At 31.1% G+C, this 18,544-nt stretch overlaps 1 pseudogene; it reads right to left on the bottom strand.

Annotated features, from left to right (window-relative positions):
* LOC112778088 (uncharacterized) overlaps positions 1 to 12,935 on the bottom strand; it is a 38,269-nt pseudogene extending 25,334 nt beyond the window's left edge.
* Between the last annotated feature and the right edge of the window lie 5,609 nt (positions 12,936 to 18,544).

Genomic DNA, 18,544 nt, shown 5'->3' with positions numbered 1-18,544 from the left:
ATCCCATGAACCGACCTAGATGGTCGTCAGGATAAAACGACGAGGTACAAGTCGGTGTAAAGAGGTTATAAAAGGTGATCGTAAGAAACTCAGAAACGTTCCGACTCACAAGTCGGAATGAAAAGACCGAGTAGAAACAGAAAACGAATCGCAAAAATAACATAAGTCATAAAAACTCAATAAAACAAAATTGAGTACTAGGAATAACGAAAGAGATAGGAAAAAACCCAAGAAAAATTAAAAGGCTGTTCTAAAGATCCTTGAAACTAAAAGGTTCAGAAAGACAGACAAGCCAAAGAAAAGGTTTTCCAGAAAAGATCAAGGGGAATTCGAAAAAAAAAAAAAACGAAATCAGAAAAGCATGCACGTATAAAGTAACTTAAATCCTCATCCAAAAAGGGTACTTATTTTTAACTTAAACCCTTATTAAAAAAGGAATATTTTAAATGTTTTGTTTACGGCCTTATAAGGCCAAAAGCAAATTGTTCAAAACATCACCACCAACACAAATAAAGAAGTTTAAAAAAGGGGGGACCCACAGGCCGGGCCCCCAAAATAGCCAACAAATTACTTTTTAGAAAGAAGAGTAGACGGATCACCACCACCAGAGTCGGGAAGAACGCCGCCAGGACCAGGAAGAGAGGCATCCATAGGAGAGGAAGTCGGAGGAACAGTAGAAGAGCTCGGAGCGTCCTTAGGACGAGGAGGGGACTCTATGATCCTCTGCCCCCGAGTCTTCAATTCTGACTCGGAAACAATCATAGGGGTAGGAGGATCCACAATGGCACCGTCGATGACGACTTTGTCGGGATCTAAAGGAGAAAGGTCCAAGTCAGGAGCAATGACTCCGACCTGCTCCTTAAAGACCCTCCAAGCCTCCTCGGCGCCATCAGCGATAGAGTCCTCCAACTCGGCATAGGCCTTCCGAGAATTCAGCAGATCATTCTTCGCAGCCACAAGATCTTCAAATAACTTTTGATAGCTGCCCTGCGCTGTTTTCCTCAAGTCCACCTCCATGTTGCATTGGGCTTGCAACTTCCTCCCCTTCTCCCGGAGGTTATCTCTCTCCTCCTTCAGCTTGGCGACTTCCTCCTTCAACTCCCTCTCATGCTCTTGATATATACGAAGCCTTCCTTCCAGCTCCTCGACCCTCGAGGTCATCCCTAAAGAGCTGAGAGGAGCCTTCTCAAAAATATCCAAGAGTTTGCCACAAACTCCCGCCGCCTTGAGACTCTCTTCAATCAGAGTGGTAAGGTGGTGACGAACAGACACATCATCCATGCTTATACGAGCTTGGGGGTAGATGTTGTTTCGGACGAATGCAAGAGCATCCGCCTTCACCTCACCAGAAGAGTCAGACTCTAAGGTCTTGCGCTTCTTATTCTCTGGCTCAGGAGAAGGTCGGGCAGAGGGGGGCGGCTGAGAGAAAGTTGAAGAAGAAATCACAATGGGCTGAGAGGGAGTCCCAACGTTCCGAGGAGGAGGAGGAGGATAGATAACCGCCCTGGCGCCACCAGTCCTGGCGCGAGACCTTGCTTTAGCCTCCTGGACCCTTTGGTAAGACTCCTGAGCGTTTGCCTTTGCCATCTCTGAAAAGACAATAACAGATAGATCAGACAAGTTGGAAAGGTCAGTCAAACAAGTCGGAAATCTAACAAACAAATAAAAGCTACCTAGCTGTGCCTAGACAAAGGTCGGAGACCCCTGGAGAAACTTTTTTGTGTCCAAGTATGGGGCCCTCCCCCACACTTCTCGGAGGAACCCCACAATGGCTGCTTCTACCTCATCCAGGTCATCCAGACCATATTTCTCGCAGGGGAAGGCCTCCAGCCAGTATAAAGGAAATCGGGGAGAAGAATTATCATCCAGAAAAAAGGGATGGTGACCCTCTACGGCTTGAACTTTGAAAAAATAATTTTTAAAGTCATGGAAGGATTCGTCAAAAAGGGTAAAAACTCTCCGACCCTATATGGCTCGGAAAGACACCCATTGTTGCTTATTGTTTAGCCCACTGAAGGGTTTGGTCATATGGAAGAGATAGAAAAAAATCTTCAAAGAAGTCGAGAACTCCAAAGCTTGGCTAATAAATTGATAAATTTTCAAAAAACCCCAAGAGTTGGGGTGAAGCTGGGTAGGGGCAACTCGGCAGTGATGCAAAACAGATATCTCAAAGTTTGAAAAAGGAAGAAAAACACCCAAACGGGTGATCATACACTCATACATAAAGAAAAAATGAGGGGCTGCCTCATTGACCCTCCCAAAGCAAACCCGGTCTTCAGGACCCGGGACTACCAATTCATACTTCGGCTCGTCATCCTCAGAAGTACAAATTCTGTAGTGAGTGCGAAGGTTGGTGATAAACTTAGTATCGACCGAGGGTTCCTCCCCTAGGACCGTGACATCAACCCATTGAAAAAGGATATCTACGGAAGCCATTTCTTTTTCTTAAAAAGGTAGCAAAAAACCTACAAGGGAAAAAGAAAAAGAAAATAAAAAACACGGTCTCTAAAGGAGGAAATACGGAACTGAAGTCTACAAACCAACCTATCTACAAAATGAAGGCATGCAAATAGAAAAGCATGTTACGAAAAGAACTAACCTTTATCCGAAAATGAGGGTTGGAGAAAACGAAAGCCTTCGAAAATGCAAAAATGCAGCACGAACGAATGAAGGGGAAATTTGAAAAATCGCAGAAACGAAACAATGAAAGAGAGGGAAAGTATTTATAAGTACGTTAGGGGCACAATGGTAAAAACAGGGCAGTCATTAATGAAAATGCACCGTTACCAAGACCATCAATCCCTACGCACATCCCTAACAGACACGACGCTTGATTAGACGTAACTGTCAGAACCAAAAGGTCACAAAAGTCACGTCGGTTTCGAAACATCACGTCGGTCACAACCCCGAGTAGTATACTCGAACCCAAATCTTAAAGAGAAATTGGGCTCGAGTGGGGCACTGTTCATATCCTGGCCCAACGATTAAGACCCAGGGTCCAAGTAAAAAGGCCCAACCCAAAGGGTTGACCTCACCTTTCACCAGATCAGCCACTACGAAGTTGGTACCCGTCTCGACTTGCTCTAAAGAAGTCGGGAACGAGGGTTAGCTGGCAGATAAGCACTCATTTGAATGAGTAACTGCCCCTAGAATCTCTCTAACCACTTCCACGAGTCATATCTTAACTTCCCTAAGATAAAGGGACGGTTAACACCCTAGAAAAGTGGCACTACTCCAACGGTGGTTATTGGATCACCACTATAAATACACTGACACCTTTCAGGTATCTCTAAGTCCCAATACTCTCTAGACCTGCTAACACTCTTGCTGACTTAGGCATCGGAGTGTCCTTGCAGGTACCACCCCCCATTCATCCATACTCACAAGTCGGACGGAGGCCTTCAAGGTGCAGACCCTCTCAAAGGCTTCCTCCCCCAAACGATTGGGCCAACCAACGCCATCCAGCCCATTAATCTCTGGTTACCTAGGGTAACAATAAGTATGGTTTTTTCTGTAGAAGTTCTCCACTCCTTCTTGTCTCATACTTTGTACATAATAATAATAATAATAATAATAATAATAATAATTTAACCATGTTTAGACCTTCTAAGAGCCAAAAATATGATTTATTTTATGTGTACCAAGTGCAAATGAAATTGGGGGCGTACCAACTACCATGGCGTTATTCTACAACAATTAAATTAAAAGACTGAAGTTTCAATTTAATATTTGTACCCTTTTATTTACTTTATAATTGTGATAAAATGATACAAAAAATACTTGTCAGGCCTCAAGAAGGCACCAATTTATGATTTCTTTTTTCCTTTTAGCTTTCACATTTTTTTTCTTTTCTTTGATTCACAACTTTATTTTTAATTTGTTTGGAATGTTTTTCATTTCCACAATCATTTTTTTATGTACACAAAACACAATTCTATATATCATATAAGAATTCCAAAATTTGTGATTTGATGGGCCTGGGCTAAATATTAACAAATGAATAATTGGCCTAACGAAAGACTAAAAAGTTTAATCCCTTATTGAAAAAACAAAATTGGCCCAAAAAATACATATTGAGAAATATAAAAGAAAATGTTAAAGTAGAGAGTCAATTTAACACTTTTTTGTGTGTCAATTTAAATTTAATTTAACTAAAAGAATTTGGACAAAGCATCTTTGAGAACATAAATATTAAAACTATTGTTCCTATAATATTTTTTTGGTGACTGAAAATTGTTCCTATAATATGTTAAAATTCCAAATATTTTATAAAAGAATATTAAGTTTAATATCTGGTACTCTGATTAATATGATCCTTGATGGCTATAAATTATAATGGGTGAATCGCGCACAAACAGTGAAAATAACAATAATGATTATAATTATAATTATATGAAGAAGTGAACCGAAATCTGTGGCCAAATGAGTTGAAATGTGGCACCACAAATCCACGGTCCAACGCAAGTTCTTTCTCATCTATGGGTGCCATCTTTTCTTCTTCATCATTCCCTGTAATTTTAGAATAAACTAATAACTAAAAAAATAATTTAAAAAAAAAAACCGACATAGTTACCCACACTATCTAACCGTTATATTTCCCTTTTTTTTGAAAAAAACAAAGTTTAATATAGATAGGAATGCACTAAGATCAATATAAAATAACGAGAATAGTAAAAAATTCGGTTTATTTTAAACTTGAAAAAAGGAATTTAAAATAAATAAATAACAGTTATTTATTTTTAATTTATCTACAAATCACTTTTTTTATTTATTATTTTAATACTTAAATACTCAACATTTAAATGAATGAAACAGTTATTACAATAATAAAAAATAAGTTTTAGGCTTCTCTATATGATACAATAAAAAGAGAAAATTAATTTCTAAAAAATACATTTAAAATAAGGATTTTAAAAAACATTACCGAAACGATCATCATCTATCAAAGAGTAGTAAATGATGATGAGTAGTAAATGAGTGAGTATGAACAAAATATGAAAGAGTAGAAGAATAATAAAAACAAAGAAAAAGAGAGTGTACTATAATGATAAAACTTGAAAAAGTGTTGATGGCATGATTTCTTACAAAAAATGTTGCTATTTATAATTTGTTCGGAGAGTCCTTTGAAATTTAGAACTTCTAAAATCCTTACTTAAAAAATCTTGTAAGTTACTTTTTTTTTTCTACCATTTTTAATACAGCAATCATTTTTCCTTTTACCTAATTCTTTTTTATCTTATACCATCTAATTAATACAACATAACTAGTTTAGTTTACTTTTCTCCAATAAAAGTTCAACAATCTCACAATATATATTATTTAAAAAATGGATAATGAAAGACAAAATATATACCCAAGTTGAGAGAGAAGACATCCTAAATCTCATTGAAAAAAATGGTGATTAATTAATCTGGAGATTTTTGTATTGTTACTTAGAGTGAAAACTAGCTCATGACAATAGTTTCAATGTTTTTTTACCTAACACTATGATTGTATGAGAAAAACTAATTATTATTAGCAAGAATAATGAGATATTTAACTTTAGTACAACATGTAGGCATATATAGATTAACTCACATAAGATTCTTATATGATATTTTACGAGAAAAATAAAAATATTTGACTATACTTATTCTATTAAAACTAATAACTAATATTAACATTTAATAATTTTTGATACCCAAATACAAATTTAACGAGAACAATTATATACGCTAAATAATTATATATCCTAAATAATTATATACATGGACAAAAATATTTTTTATTATCAACTATTTAAAATTAGTAGTATAATGTAAAGGTTTTAATAGAGATTATTTTTAATGGTGTTAAATCTATTTAAATCAACTAATTTTTTTTATGTTACATTAATTAAATTGTGATAATTAAACAAAAATGATTAACTTTTATTATTTTTAATTTTATATATGAGTATTAGTTTTGGACATCTATTTTAAAATCAATAAATATTTTTTTTACATTTTTTTTAATAAAATTTTCTAACTTTTAAAATATTTACTGATTCACTCGTGTACTCAATAGTAATTTTTTATAAAATATATTCAAAGTTAAAATTTTATAATAATATTTTAGGATAATGTAATTTATGAAAAAAAAAAAACAATTGAGTTGATTTCATATATGTAAGGTTTAATTTGTCTGATACGACAGGTGAGTTAGCCGTGAGTTGGATGTCATAGTATTTGTATAATAAATAGTCAGATATAGTCAAATATGTAAGTATGTAACACATGTTGTTATTATCAGGGGCATACTTCATCTCAATCTTTAATATTCTGTTGACAATTTTCACTCACTGCTCGTTACTCTGACGTATATGTGTTACTAAATTATAAATAGCTGGTTTTTATCACAGCTTGTTCTTCATCTCAACTCTAAATCACGTCTGTGTCATTCTCTCAAACGAGCAACTGTCATTCAATCAATATAAATTTTGCACGTAATTATGTATAAAGAATGAAAACATAGAATTTAGATCCCATTTTAAACCTTACCTATTATTCTTGATGAGTACTTGCCTTTTAACCTTAAAAATTAAAATAAAAGAGTAGTACTCCAACAGTGTATAATAAATTATGTTATGCATATCTTATTATATGCAATCAAAGTGCAATTATTTAATAATAAATATTAAAAATATTCTATTAAATTAAATAAGTTTTAGTTCTTTTAAATTATATATTTTTTAAATTTTAATTCTTCTAATAAATTATATAATTTTTAGTATTAAGTTCTTAAAAGAACATAAAATGTTTATGTTTTTATTTTTATTTTTAATTGCTATGTATGATAATGCAGTTATTTAACAATAATATACAACAATAATCAATAAAACTAAATATTTAAGTTTTAGGACAAATTAAAAAAATATATGAACAATAAAAAATATTAAAATTAAAAAATTATTTAAATTTATTAATTAATAATAAATCTATATGCATTTTTTTAAAATATAAAAATAAAAATAAAAAGTATTTAAAAATAAATTAGATTGTATTTAGTAATTATTATATATTTTTTTAAAATTTTAAATTATAAATTAAGTAAACATAATTTTGAAAGCATATTACTCAAGAATTATCATAAAGCAATATTTTAAGATAATGTAATTTATGAAAAAAATAATAGAGATGATTTTATATATGAGGTTTAATTTGTCTGATACCACAAGTGAGTTGGATGTCATAATATTTATACAATAAATGGTTAGATATAGTCAAATATGTAAGTATGTAACACATGTTATTATCAGGGGCATACTTTATCTCAATCTTTAATATTCTGCATTTCATTCACCGCTCTCACGTATATCACTACCAAAAACAAGGGGTTTAGTCATGGAAAAAATCCGTGGCTAAACTCCAAATAACTATGGCAATTATGCTTTGGTAACAAATGAACATTTGTGGCTAAAGGGGACGACACGTTTTTAATTAGCCACTTTTTTACTCCAATAGCCACGGTTTTAATATCCGTGGAAACATTTTGTTAGCCACAACTTTAGCACGTTTAGACATACTCTTTTTCGTGGCAAAATAAAATGATGCATGCCACACTTTATCTGTGACAAAATTGACCAGGCCGGACTTTTTTGCTACACTTTTTCCGTGGCTAATGATAAAAGTTAAATTAAAAAAATTATAATAAAAATATTTTTTAATATAAAATTACATCATATAATATTAAAAAAATTAATCACATTCATATACGTATTATCCATAGTATAAAAATATAAAATTAACAAATACTTAGTATTGAAAAGCAAATATCCTAGATTAATGGATTTAATGTTAAAAAACTATCCAAATAAAACTATTACAAAATAAATATCAAACTTTGCTAAAATGATTCAGAAAACTGAAATCTTGAAAGTACCAAAATAATGAATTTATCAAGCTCTTCATTTCTTGTTACACGGACAATCCACATGCAAAAATATTTTCAGATAAATAGCAAAAAATACACATAACTTCCGCCACTAAATTATACACCACTGAATTTGTAAAATGATACCAAGCTTAAAATTCAAGTGAATTACAAAAATAATTATAAGAAAATAAGAAGGTTGGTGATGTACTCTCAGGTCATTGAAATTTAAAGTAATGGAAGAAGAATTAGAAAGAAGTGAAAAGAGAGAATAATTGATTAAAAGAACCACCACAGAGTACTGAGTACCAATTACAATATATATAGCAAAAGGAAAAATAAATTACTAACTAATAGTGCTATAATTATGTCTAACAAACTAACCAACTTGACAGCTATACAAAAAATAAACTCTATTATGTTACATCCCCCGCAAGCTGGTATTACGTGGTTTGTGCAAATCAAGTAATCCCAGCTTGGAAAGCAAATGAGAGAATGGTCCTGGAGGAAGGGATTTAGTGAATAGATCAGCCGGTTGTTCACCGGAGACAACGTGCCTAAGATTAGAAACCCCTTCTTTGAACTTGTTTCGAGCCACATGACAATCAACCTCAACATGCTTGGTTCTTTCATGAAAGACAGGATTTGAAGCAATATAGATAGCTGATTTATTATCACAGAAGATATCAACCGGAAGAGGAGGAAGAATGTTGAATTCCTTTAGTAGTTTGAGTAACCAAACGAGTTCACAAGTGCCATTAACAAGGGCGCGATATTCTGTCTGAGGACGACCTTGAAACTGTAGCCTGCTTCTTACTCTTCCAAGAAATAAGAGTTTGGTCAAAGAAGAAACAATAACCACTGATGGATTTTCGAGTGTCTTTACAAGCCCCCAATCAGAATCAGTGTAATCAGATAGTGTGAAAGAATTGTTGACAGAGAAAAATAAGCTGGTGATTGTTTTAGATACCGGATGATCATATAGGCAGCCTTCAAGTGGGCATCAGTTGGTGAATCCATGAACTGAGATAGGCATCCAACAGAGTAGCTGAGATCTGGTCTTGTGTTAGTAAGGTACAGAAGTCTGCCCACCAATCTACGATAGATGGTTGCATCAGGAAGAGGGGAGCCTGAAGCCTTAGACAGAGAAGTAGTGTACTCCATAGGAGTAGATGCTGGTTTTGCACCAAGCAAACCGCAGTCTGTGATCAAATCCAATGCATACTTTCTTTGATACAGTGCAATACCAGCATTGCTTCGTGCTACCTCCATCCCAATAAAGAACTTAAGAAGGCCAAGGTCTTTAATTTTAACTTATCATCCAAAAATATTTTGACAGCTTGAATTTCACTCAAATCATCTCCAGCTAACACAAGATCATCAACATAAACAAGAATAGCTGTGAAAGTTGTACCTGTGGATTTGGTAAAAAGCGAGTGATCATTTTCAGATGGAGTAAACCCCAGATCAGCAAGTGCAGCAGACAACTTGATGTTCCATTGGCGACTAGTTTGTTTCAAACCGTACAAAGATTTTGTCAACTTGCAGACTAAGTTTGGATTGGAACACTGTAACCCCTTTGGAAGTTTCATATAAACGTCCTCATGTAGGTCTCCATGGAGAAAAGCTGTATTCACATCAAGTTGATGAAGATGCCAATTCTTTGCTGCTGCAACGGTAAGAAGAACACGCACAGTGCTCATTTTCACAACGGGACTAAAGGTGTCAATGTAATCGACTCCAGGAATTTGAGTGAAACCTTGGGCAACAAGACGTGCCTTATGCCTCTCGATAGTGCCATCTGGGTGGAATTTTGTGCGAAAAATCCACTTACAACCAACTGCATTCTTTCCAGGAGGAAGAGAAGTGATGATCTAGGTTTTGTTTTGCTCAAGAGCAGTGAGTTCTGCCTCAATAGCCTTCCTCCAACAATCATGCATAACAGCCTCAGAATAGTGTTTGGGGTCCGAGTTATTTATGAGAGCAAAAGTGAAGGCCTGGTGCTTGGGAGTAAACAATGAATATGACAAATGGTGAGAAAGGGGATACTTACATGTTGAAGGTAATTGGGCCGCATTGATTGGATCTCTATGTAATGAAATATGGAAACAATGAAAATCTTTAAGATAAGAGGGTGTTTTTCTTTCTCGTTCAGACCTTCTCAAAACTGGTGCAGCAGATTGTGACTCAATATGAATGGATGAATGTTCCAATGGTGCCAATGCAGATGCTGAGTCTAAGGTGGCGGGTGATGCAGAATCTGTTATATCATGAAGAGATGCCATGGGTGATGTAGAAGTGGCAGATAAATCAGGTGTAGTGTGTATGGTGTGAGGTGCAATTATGCCATGAGTATGCTCATATGAAGAAGTATGTGCAGAGTTATTATAAAAGAATGCAAAAGGGTCAAAATTGAATGATTCAATTGAAGGTTGATCTATAGAAAAATCAGTGCTTGGTATTTGTTTGAATGGGAAATAGTGTTCATAAAATTCAGTGTTTCTTGATATAAAAATTTCTTTGGATTTTAAATCAAACAAAATGGACCATTTTGTTCCTGATTGATAACCAAGAAAAATACATTTTCTAGCTCTAGGATCTAATTTTCTTCTATTAGTACTCAAAGCGGTAGCAAAAACAAGACAACCAAACACCTTGAGATGAGTCAAATCTAGTTTATTCTTGAAAAGTGCCTCATAAGGCGTTTGATGATTCAAGAAGGTGCTTGGTAGTCTATTTATTAAATGTACTGAATGGTGCATAGCATAGTGCCAAAAACATTTTGGCACATTAGAATGAAACAAAAGTGCTCTTGCAATATTCAGTATATGTTGATGCTTCCTCTCAACAATTCCATTTTGTTGAGGAGTTTCAACACAAGATGTTTGATGTAATATTCCTTTTGAGTTATAGAAAGAGTTCATTTTAAATTCCATCCCATTATCTGTTCTAATTTGTTTCACAACTTTATGAAATTGAGTTTGCACCATTTGAACAAAATTTTCTACTAACACTCTAGTTTCGGATTTTAGTTTCATGCAATAAATCCAAGTAAACCTCGTTTTATCTTCCACAATTGTAAGAAAATATTTATGGCCAGCAGTAGATAAAAGTGAGAGTGGTCCCCAAATATCTATATGTAACAAATCAAAAATATATTCTGATTGTGTATTACTAATGGGAAAAGACAATTTCTTTTGTCTAGCCAAGTGGTAAGAATCACAAACATGAGATGATGAAATGCATTCAATAAATGGAAATGTATTTTTCATGATTGACATTCTTTTGGATGGTAAATGACCTAGTCTAGCATGCCATAGAGTTCCTAAATCTTGCTGCACTGTGACATTTACAGAATGTGTGTTAACTTCTGGTGTAGTTAGTTTCCAAGGTTGAACATCCATCACATAAAGATCACCAATGACTTTAGCTTGTCCAATCATCTTCAATGATGGGAGTACCTGTATCTCACAAAAAGAATCAGTAAATTTTAATTCACAATGTAATGACTTTGTGAGTTTAGACACTGAAATCAAATTATATTTAAAGTGAGGTATGAATAAAACATTGGTAAGAATCAAATGTTTAGAGAGTTGCACAGTGCCACAAATGTTTGTTGTAGTGGTAGAACCATCAGGTAGATTTACCAAAACTGATCTCATATAATGAAAAGTTTTGAAAGACTCTTGAATATAGGATGCATGATCAGTAGCTCCACTGTCAAGTATCCAAGAAGTTTTAGTAAAATTTGATGATACACTCAAGCAATGCCTACCTTTTGGTTGAGTAAGGGTGGCGGAAGAAGTAATGTGGTTTACACTATTTGAAGTTGGCATGCGTGGTTGTTGAAGGAGTGCTAGTAAGGTTTCCTTCTGATCTGGAGTCAACACAAGTACTGTATCATCGCTCTTTTTATCCTGGTTAGAATCAGCAATCTCAGCACTAGAATTTTCAACTATCTCGTCAGTGCTAAGTTGATTGGCTACTCGCTGCTTTTGGTGAGTAGGAAAGCCATTTTTCTTATAGCATGTCTCTGCTAAATGATCAATTCGATTACAGTAGCTACAAAACTTTGAAGTGTAGCCTCGACTATAAGATTTTTGATTTCTTCGTCTGCCTGAATTTCGTCCACGGCCTCTGCCTCTTCCAGAAAATGAACCGCTTCCAGTTGAGGTTTGCACCTCTAAAGAGTTAGTCACTATGTTGCTATTTGACGGGTCACAATTCAATTCTTGCTCTTGTTGGGTTAACATAGATAGTACTGTGTTGATTTCAGGTAACGGCTTCATTAGTATGATTTGTGATTTAACATTTGAATATTGCTCATTCAATCCTTTTAAGAATTTGACAACATATTCCTCAGAAGCATAGTCTCGAACAATTCGTGATCCACATGAACATCCATTAACACAAGCAACACAACTAGGAATAGCACGTAAATTTTCTAATTCTTCCCAAATAGCTTTCAACATAGCAAAGTAAGAGGTAACAGTAAGATCACATTGTTTGAATACATAAAATTCTTCTTTTAACGCACCAACTCGAAAGACATCTCCCTGTGAGTAACGACGTTTTAAATCATTCCACAAGTCTGGAGCTGAGCTAATCCACATCACGCTCTTAGCGATTTCAGGGCTGAGAGAGAGGTTGATCCAGGAGAGGAGAAAATTGTTACACCTATCCCATGCTTCAAAATTAAGATCACCTTCACCTGGTTTTAGAATGGATCCATCGAGGAATTTCACCTTATTCTTCGATCTGAGTGCTCTCCACATATCGTGCGACCACTGATAATAATTTTGAAGTGTCAATTTAAGCGAAATTAGAGCCAAACCAGGACTTTCTCCTGGATGAAGAAAATAAGGGCTAATCGGATCAGAAATTGCAGAAGAGGAACTAGATCTGCCAAGATGTGCCTGGAATTGAGAGAATTGACGCATGAAAGCGGTGAAATTCTCAAAATCTGCAGCGAAATTTGATGAAGGGCTTGCATTCGGATTAGCTAAATTATCTGCCATAGTTGGATCTTCTCGCTCTGATACCATGTAAAATGATACCAAGCTTAAAATTCAAGTGAATTACAAAAATAATTATAAGAAAATAAGAAGGTTGGTGATGTACTCTCAGGTCATTGAAATTTAAAGTAATGGAAGAAGAATTAGAAAGAAGTGAAAAGAGAGAATAATTGATTAAAAGAACCACCACAGAGTATTGAGTACCAATTACAATATATATAGCAAAAGGGAAAATAAATTACTAACTAATAGTGCTATAATTATGTCTAACAAACTAACCAACTTGACAGCTATACAAAAAACAAACTCTATTATGTTACAGAATTATACACCCCGCCTCGATACTCTAGTTGCTTTGTGTACTCCAATCAAATCTGCTAAGCAAAATAGAGATCAAGAATTAAGTTAAAAAAAATTAATAAGGCATGATTTGACTCCTTCGAAGATGATAAAAAAATTAAGGTACAATACTTACTTTTCGGATGTAATTTGTAGCTGCTTTGCAGGCTTCAATTGTTAATTGCATAACATCTTTCAAAATACCAATTGGTAATTTAGAATCTATCTGTAATCAGTCACAAAAGAAAGAATGCATGTTAGAATAACAAAAAAAAAAGTCTAAAATTAACTTTCATTGTTGAAAAGAAATATAAAAAGCAAAATGATGCCATGAAAATCTTGTTCGCGATTCGGTTTACCGATAGAATCCGATTCCACTGATTTTGCTTGCTTCTTCGGCGACTCAAATTAGGCGGTACTCGAACTGCAAATTATGGTCCCTACTCTTTCACAAAACGTCCGGTGTGATCTTACCCATAACCTAAACAGAAACGTCTTGAGCTAAACGGATTTGCTCTGAAGGTTAGCTGGCTTGATCTAAGTGCAGGAGCTAAGAAATTACGATCTGGAGAAGCTGAAGAAAATGTTATTAGCAAGAGGGGTTGGCTGCATGTTATCAAACTTGAATCAATTGCAGGAGCTAACAAACAGGGATTTGGGGAACAATGGGAGGGAGTTATTGTTAAGACCGGATGAGTGGACTACTAAATAAAAGTTGCGCTTAACATTGCCGCTCAAAATTTCATTCATCTTATTATAGATGTTAATTTAAATTTTGTTTAGTGAAGTAACTATCACTTTCTAATTTAGAGTAAAACTTAATTTTAATAAAAAATATTAAATTGTAAAATTTATAACTTTAAACTATATTTCAAAAATTTCACATACTAATTAGAATTTAGAATTTTTACTCGTTGAATTTAAAAAAATGACATCAGTAAAAATTAAAATAAATAAACTTAAAATTTAAGAATTTGATACCTTTAAATTAAAAAAAATGTGTACATAGTTAAAAAATAAACTCTCATAAAATTAATTTTAATTTATTTTTTAAATTAAATTAATAAAATATAAGTATAAAACTAATATTCTGAGTAATAGTTAGTAATTAAATAATGAGTAATTAAATTAGTTATTATTTCAATCAATGATAGTTAGTATTCTTTACTTTCTAAAATTAGTTAGAGTTATTTTATCAAAGATAAAAATATACTCTTTGTATTTTTTTGTACTCTTTTTATAATTTTAACATTCAATTTTAGTTGAATCATTTTATTCTATCACCAAAGCCTATAAATTAATGTATAGGGGTAAAATTGGATACAAAACTGTATTTGACCAAAAAGAACACGCACAAAGAAATGTAACTAAAAAATATAAATATTAAAATTGTATGTATACAATTTAGTCTCCTTGGTTGCATTACAATCTTATTTTTATACAAGTAATGAATAACAGAACCGCATTAAAAAACTACTGTTAAATCAAATAGGAGAAATTAATCAAATTAGCGCATAGTTAGTACTAAGTAAAAAAAACACATGATTCAAAAATATGATCGAATTTAAGAATAATACTTTATTAATGTTACAGTGGCAGCACTCAAAAGGAGGGAGAAGAAACCAACAATTAAAGAATTGGAAAAGTCTGCACCCTGGTAAATTGAATTTATCTTAGGTTAGGGTTTAAATTTGGAAAAAGTATAAACCGCATACAAATATTTCGAGAGTGACAAGGAAAAAAATCAAATTAAGCGCGAAATTTTGAAGTGAAAATCGTTCAATTTTGCCACGATAATCATTGAGTCTGATCTCAAGTTAGCCACAAACAAACAAAATCGTCCAAAAACTTCACAAAATTTGGCCACGAAAATATAAGACGTTGCAAGTGGTTACATAAAAATTTGTTTGTTCTTCATCTCAACTCTAAATTACGTATATAAACATAAAAATTTGTTTGTTCTTCATCTCAACTCTAAATTACGTATATAAATTTTACACGTAATCATGTATAAGGAATTAAAAGCATAAAATTTAGATCTCATTTTAAACCTTACCTTTCATTCTTTATGAGTACTTTTTTTTTTTTACCAAAAATAGAAGACTCGAACCCGCAACTTTTTAATTGAGTATGGGGAGACTATGACATTTGAGCTATTACTCATTGGGCATTTTTTATGAGTACTTACCTTTTAATCTTAAAAATTAAAATAAAAGAGTAGTACTCCAACAATGTATAATAAATTATGTTATGCATATCTTATTATATGTCATCAAGGTGCAATTATTTAATAATAAATATTAAAAAGTTTTTATTAAATTAAATAATTTTTAGTCCTTTTAAATTATATATTTTTTAAATTTTAATTCTTCTAATAAATTATATAATTTTTAGTATTAAGTTCTTAAAAGAACATAAAATGTTTATGTTTTTATTTTTATTTTTAATTGCTATGTATGATAATGTAGTTATTTAACAATAATATAAACAATAATCAATAAAACTAAATATTTAAGTTTTAGGACAAATTAAAAAAAATATATAAACAATAAAAAATATTAAAATTAAAAATTTATTTAAATTTATTTAATTAATAATAAATTTATATGCATTTTTTTAAAAAACTAAAAAAAAAATAAAAAGTATTTAAAAAATAAATTAGATTGTATTTAGTAATTATTATATTTTTTTTTGAAATTTTAAATTATAAATTAAGTAAATATAATTTGAAAGTATATTACTCAAGAATTATCATAAAGCAATATTTTAAGATAATGTAATTTATGAAAAAATAATAGAGATGATTTTATATATGAGGTTTAATTTGTCTGATACCACAAGTGAGTTAGCTCTGAGTTGGATATCATAATATTTATACAATAAATGGTCAGATATAGTCAAATATGTAAGTATATAACACATGTTGTTATTATCAGGGACATACTTCATCTCAATCTTTAATATTCTGTTGATAATTTTCACTCACTGCTCCACATATATGTGTTACTAAATTATAAATAGCTGATTTTTATCACCGCTTGTTCTTCATCTCAACTCTTAATCACGTCTGTGTTATTCTCTCAAACCAGCACCTGTCATTCAATCTATATAAATTTTGCACGTAATCATGTATAAGGAATTAAAAGCATAGAATTTGGATCCCATTTTAAACCTTACCTATTATTCTTTATCAGTACTTGCCTTTTAACCTTAAAAATTAAAATAAAAGAGTAGTACTCCAACGGTATATAATAATTTATATTATGCATATCTTATTATATGCCATCAAGGTGCAATTATTTAATAATAAATATTAAGAATATTCTATTAAATTAAATAAGTTTTAGTCCTTTTAAATTATATATTTTTTAATTTTAATTCTTCTAATAAATTATATAATTTTTAGTGTTAAGTTCTTAAAAGAACATACAATGTTTATGTTTTTATTTTTATTTTTAATTGCTATGTATGATAATGTAGTTATTTAACAATAATATAAACAATAATCAATAAAATTAAATATTTAAGTTTTAGGACAAATTAAAAAAAATATATGAACAATAAAAAATATTAAAATAAAAAATTTATTTAAATTTATTTAATTAATAATAAATTTATATGCATTTTTTTTAAAAAATAAAAGAAAAAATAAAAAGTATTTAAAAAATAAATTAGATTGTATTTAGTAATTATTATATATATTTTTTTGAAATTTTAAATTATAAATTAAGTAAACATAATTTGAAAGTATATTACTCAAGAATTATCATAAAGCAATATTTGAAGATAATGTAATTTATGAAAAAAATAATAGAGATGATTTTATATATGAGGTTTAATTTGTCTGATACCACAAGTGAGTTAGTTCTGAGATGGATGTCATAATATTTATACAATAAATAGTCAGATATAGTCAAATATGTAAGTATGTAACACATGTTGTTATTATCAGGGACATACTTCATCTCAATCTTTAATATTCTGTTGACAATTTTCACTCACTGCTCCACATATATGTGTCACTAAATTATAAATAGCTGATTTTTATCACCGCTTGTTCTTCATCTCAACTCTTAATCACGTCTGTGTTATTCTCTCAAACCAGCACCTGTCATTCAATCTATATAAATTTTGCACGTAATCATGTATAAGGAATTAAGAGCATAGAATTTGAATCCCATTTTAAACTTTACCTATTATTCTTTATCAGTACTTGCCTTTTAACCTTAAAAATTAAAATAAAAGAGTTGTACTCCAACGGTATATAATAAATTATATTATGCATATCTTATTATATGCCATCAAGGTGCAATTATTTAATAATAAATATTAAGAATATTCTATTAAATTAAATAAGTTTTAGTCCTTTTAAATTATATATTTTTTAAATTTAATTCTTCTAATAAATTATATAATTTTTAGTATTAAGTTCTTAAAAAAACATAAAACGTTTATGTTTTTATTTTTATTTTTAATTGCTATGTATGATAATGTAGTTATTTAACAATAATATACAACAATAATCAATAAAACTAAATATTTAAGTTTTAGGACAAACTAAAAAAAATATATGAATAATAAAAAATATTAAAATAAAAAATTTATTTAAATTTATTTAATTAATAATAAATCTATATGCATTTTTTTTAAAAAATAAAAGGAAAAAAGAAAAGTATTTAAAAAATAAATTACATTGTATTTAGTAATTATTATATATTTTTTAAAAATTTTAAATTATAAATTAAGTAAACATAATATGAAAGTATATTACTCAACAATTATAATAAAACAATATTTTAGGATAACGTAATTTATGAAAAAAATAATAGAGATGATTTTATATACGAGGTTTAATTTGTCTGATACCACAATTGAGTTAGCTATGAATTGGATATCATAATATTTGTAGTTTTGTACAATAAATTGTTAAATACAGTCAAATATGTAAGTATGTAACACATGTTGTTATTATCAGGTACTTCATCTCAATCTTTAATATTCTGTTGACAGTTTTCACTCACATCTCGTTATTCTCATCTATATGTGTCACTAAATTATAAATAACTAGTTTTTATCGCTGCTTGTTCTTTATCTCAACTCTAAATCACATCTAGTCACAAAAAAAAAAACTCTAAATCACTTTTGTATCATTCTCTCAAATCAGTACCTATCATTTAATCTATATACATTTTGCACGTAATCATGGATAAGGAATTAAAAAGCATAGAATTTAGATCCCATTTTAAACTTTACCTATTATTCTTTATGAGTACTTTTCTTTTAATCTTAAAAATTAAAAT

The sequence above is a fragment of the Arachis hypogaea genome, chromosome 19 (assembly GCF_003086295.3).
Source record: "Arachis hypogaea cultivar Tifrunner chromosome 19, arahy.Tifrunner.gnm2.J5K5, whole genome shotgun sequence".
Lineage (NCBI taxonomy): Eukaryota > Viridiplantae > Streptophyta > Magnoliopsida > Fabales > Fabaceae > Arachis > Arachis hypogaea.
This window is presented reverse-complemented; position numbering and strand designations above follow the sequence as displayed.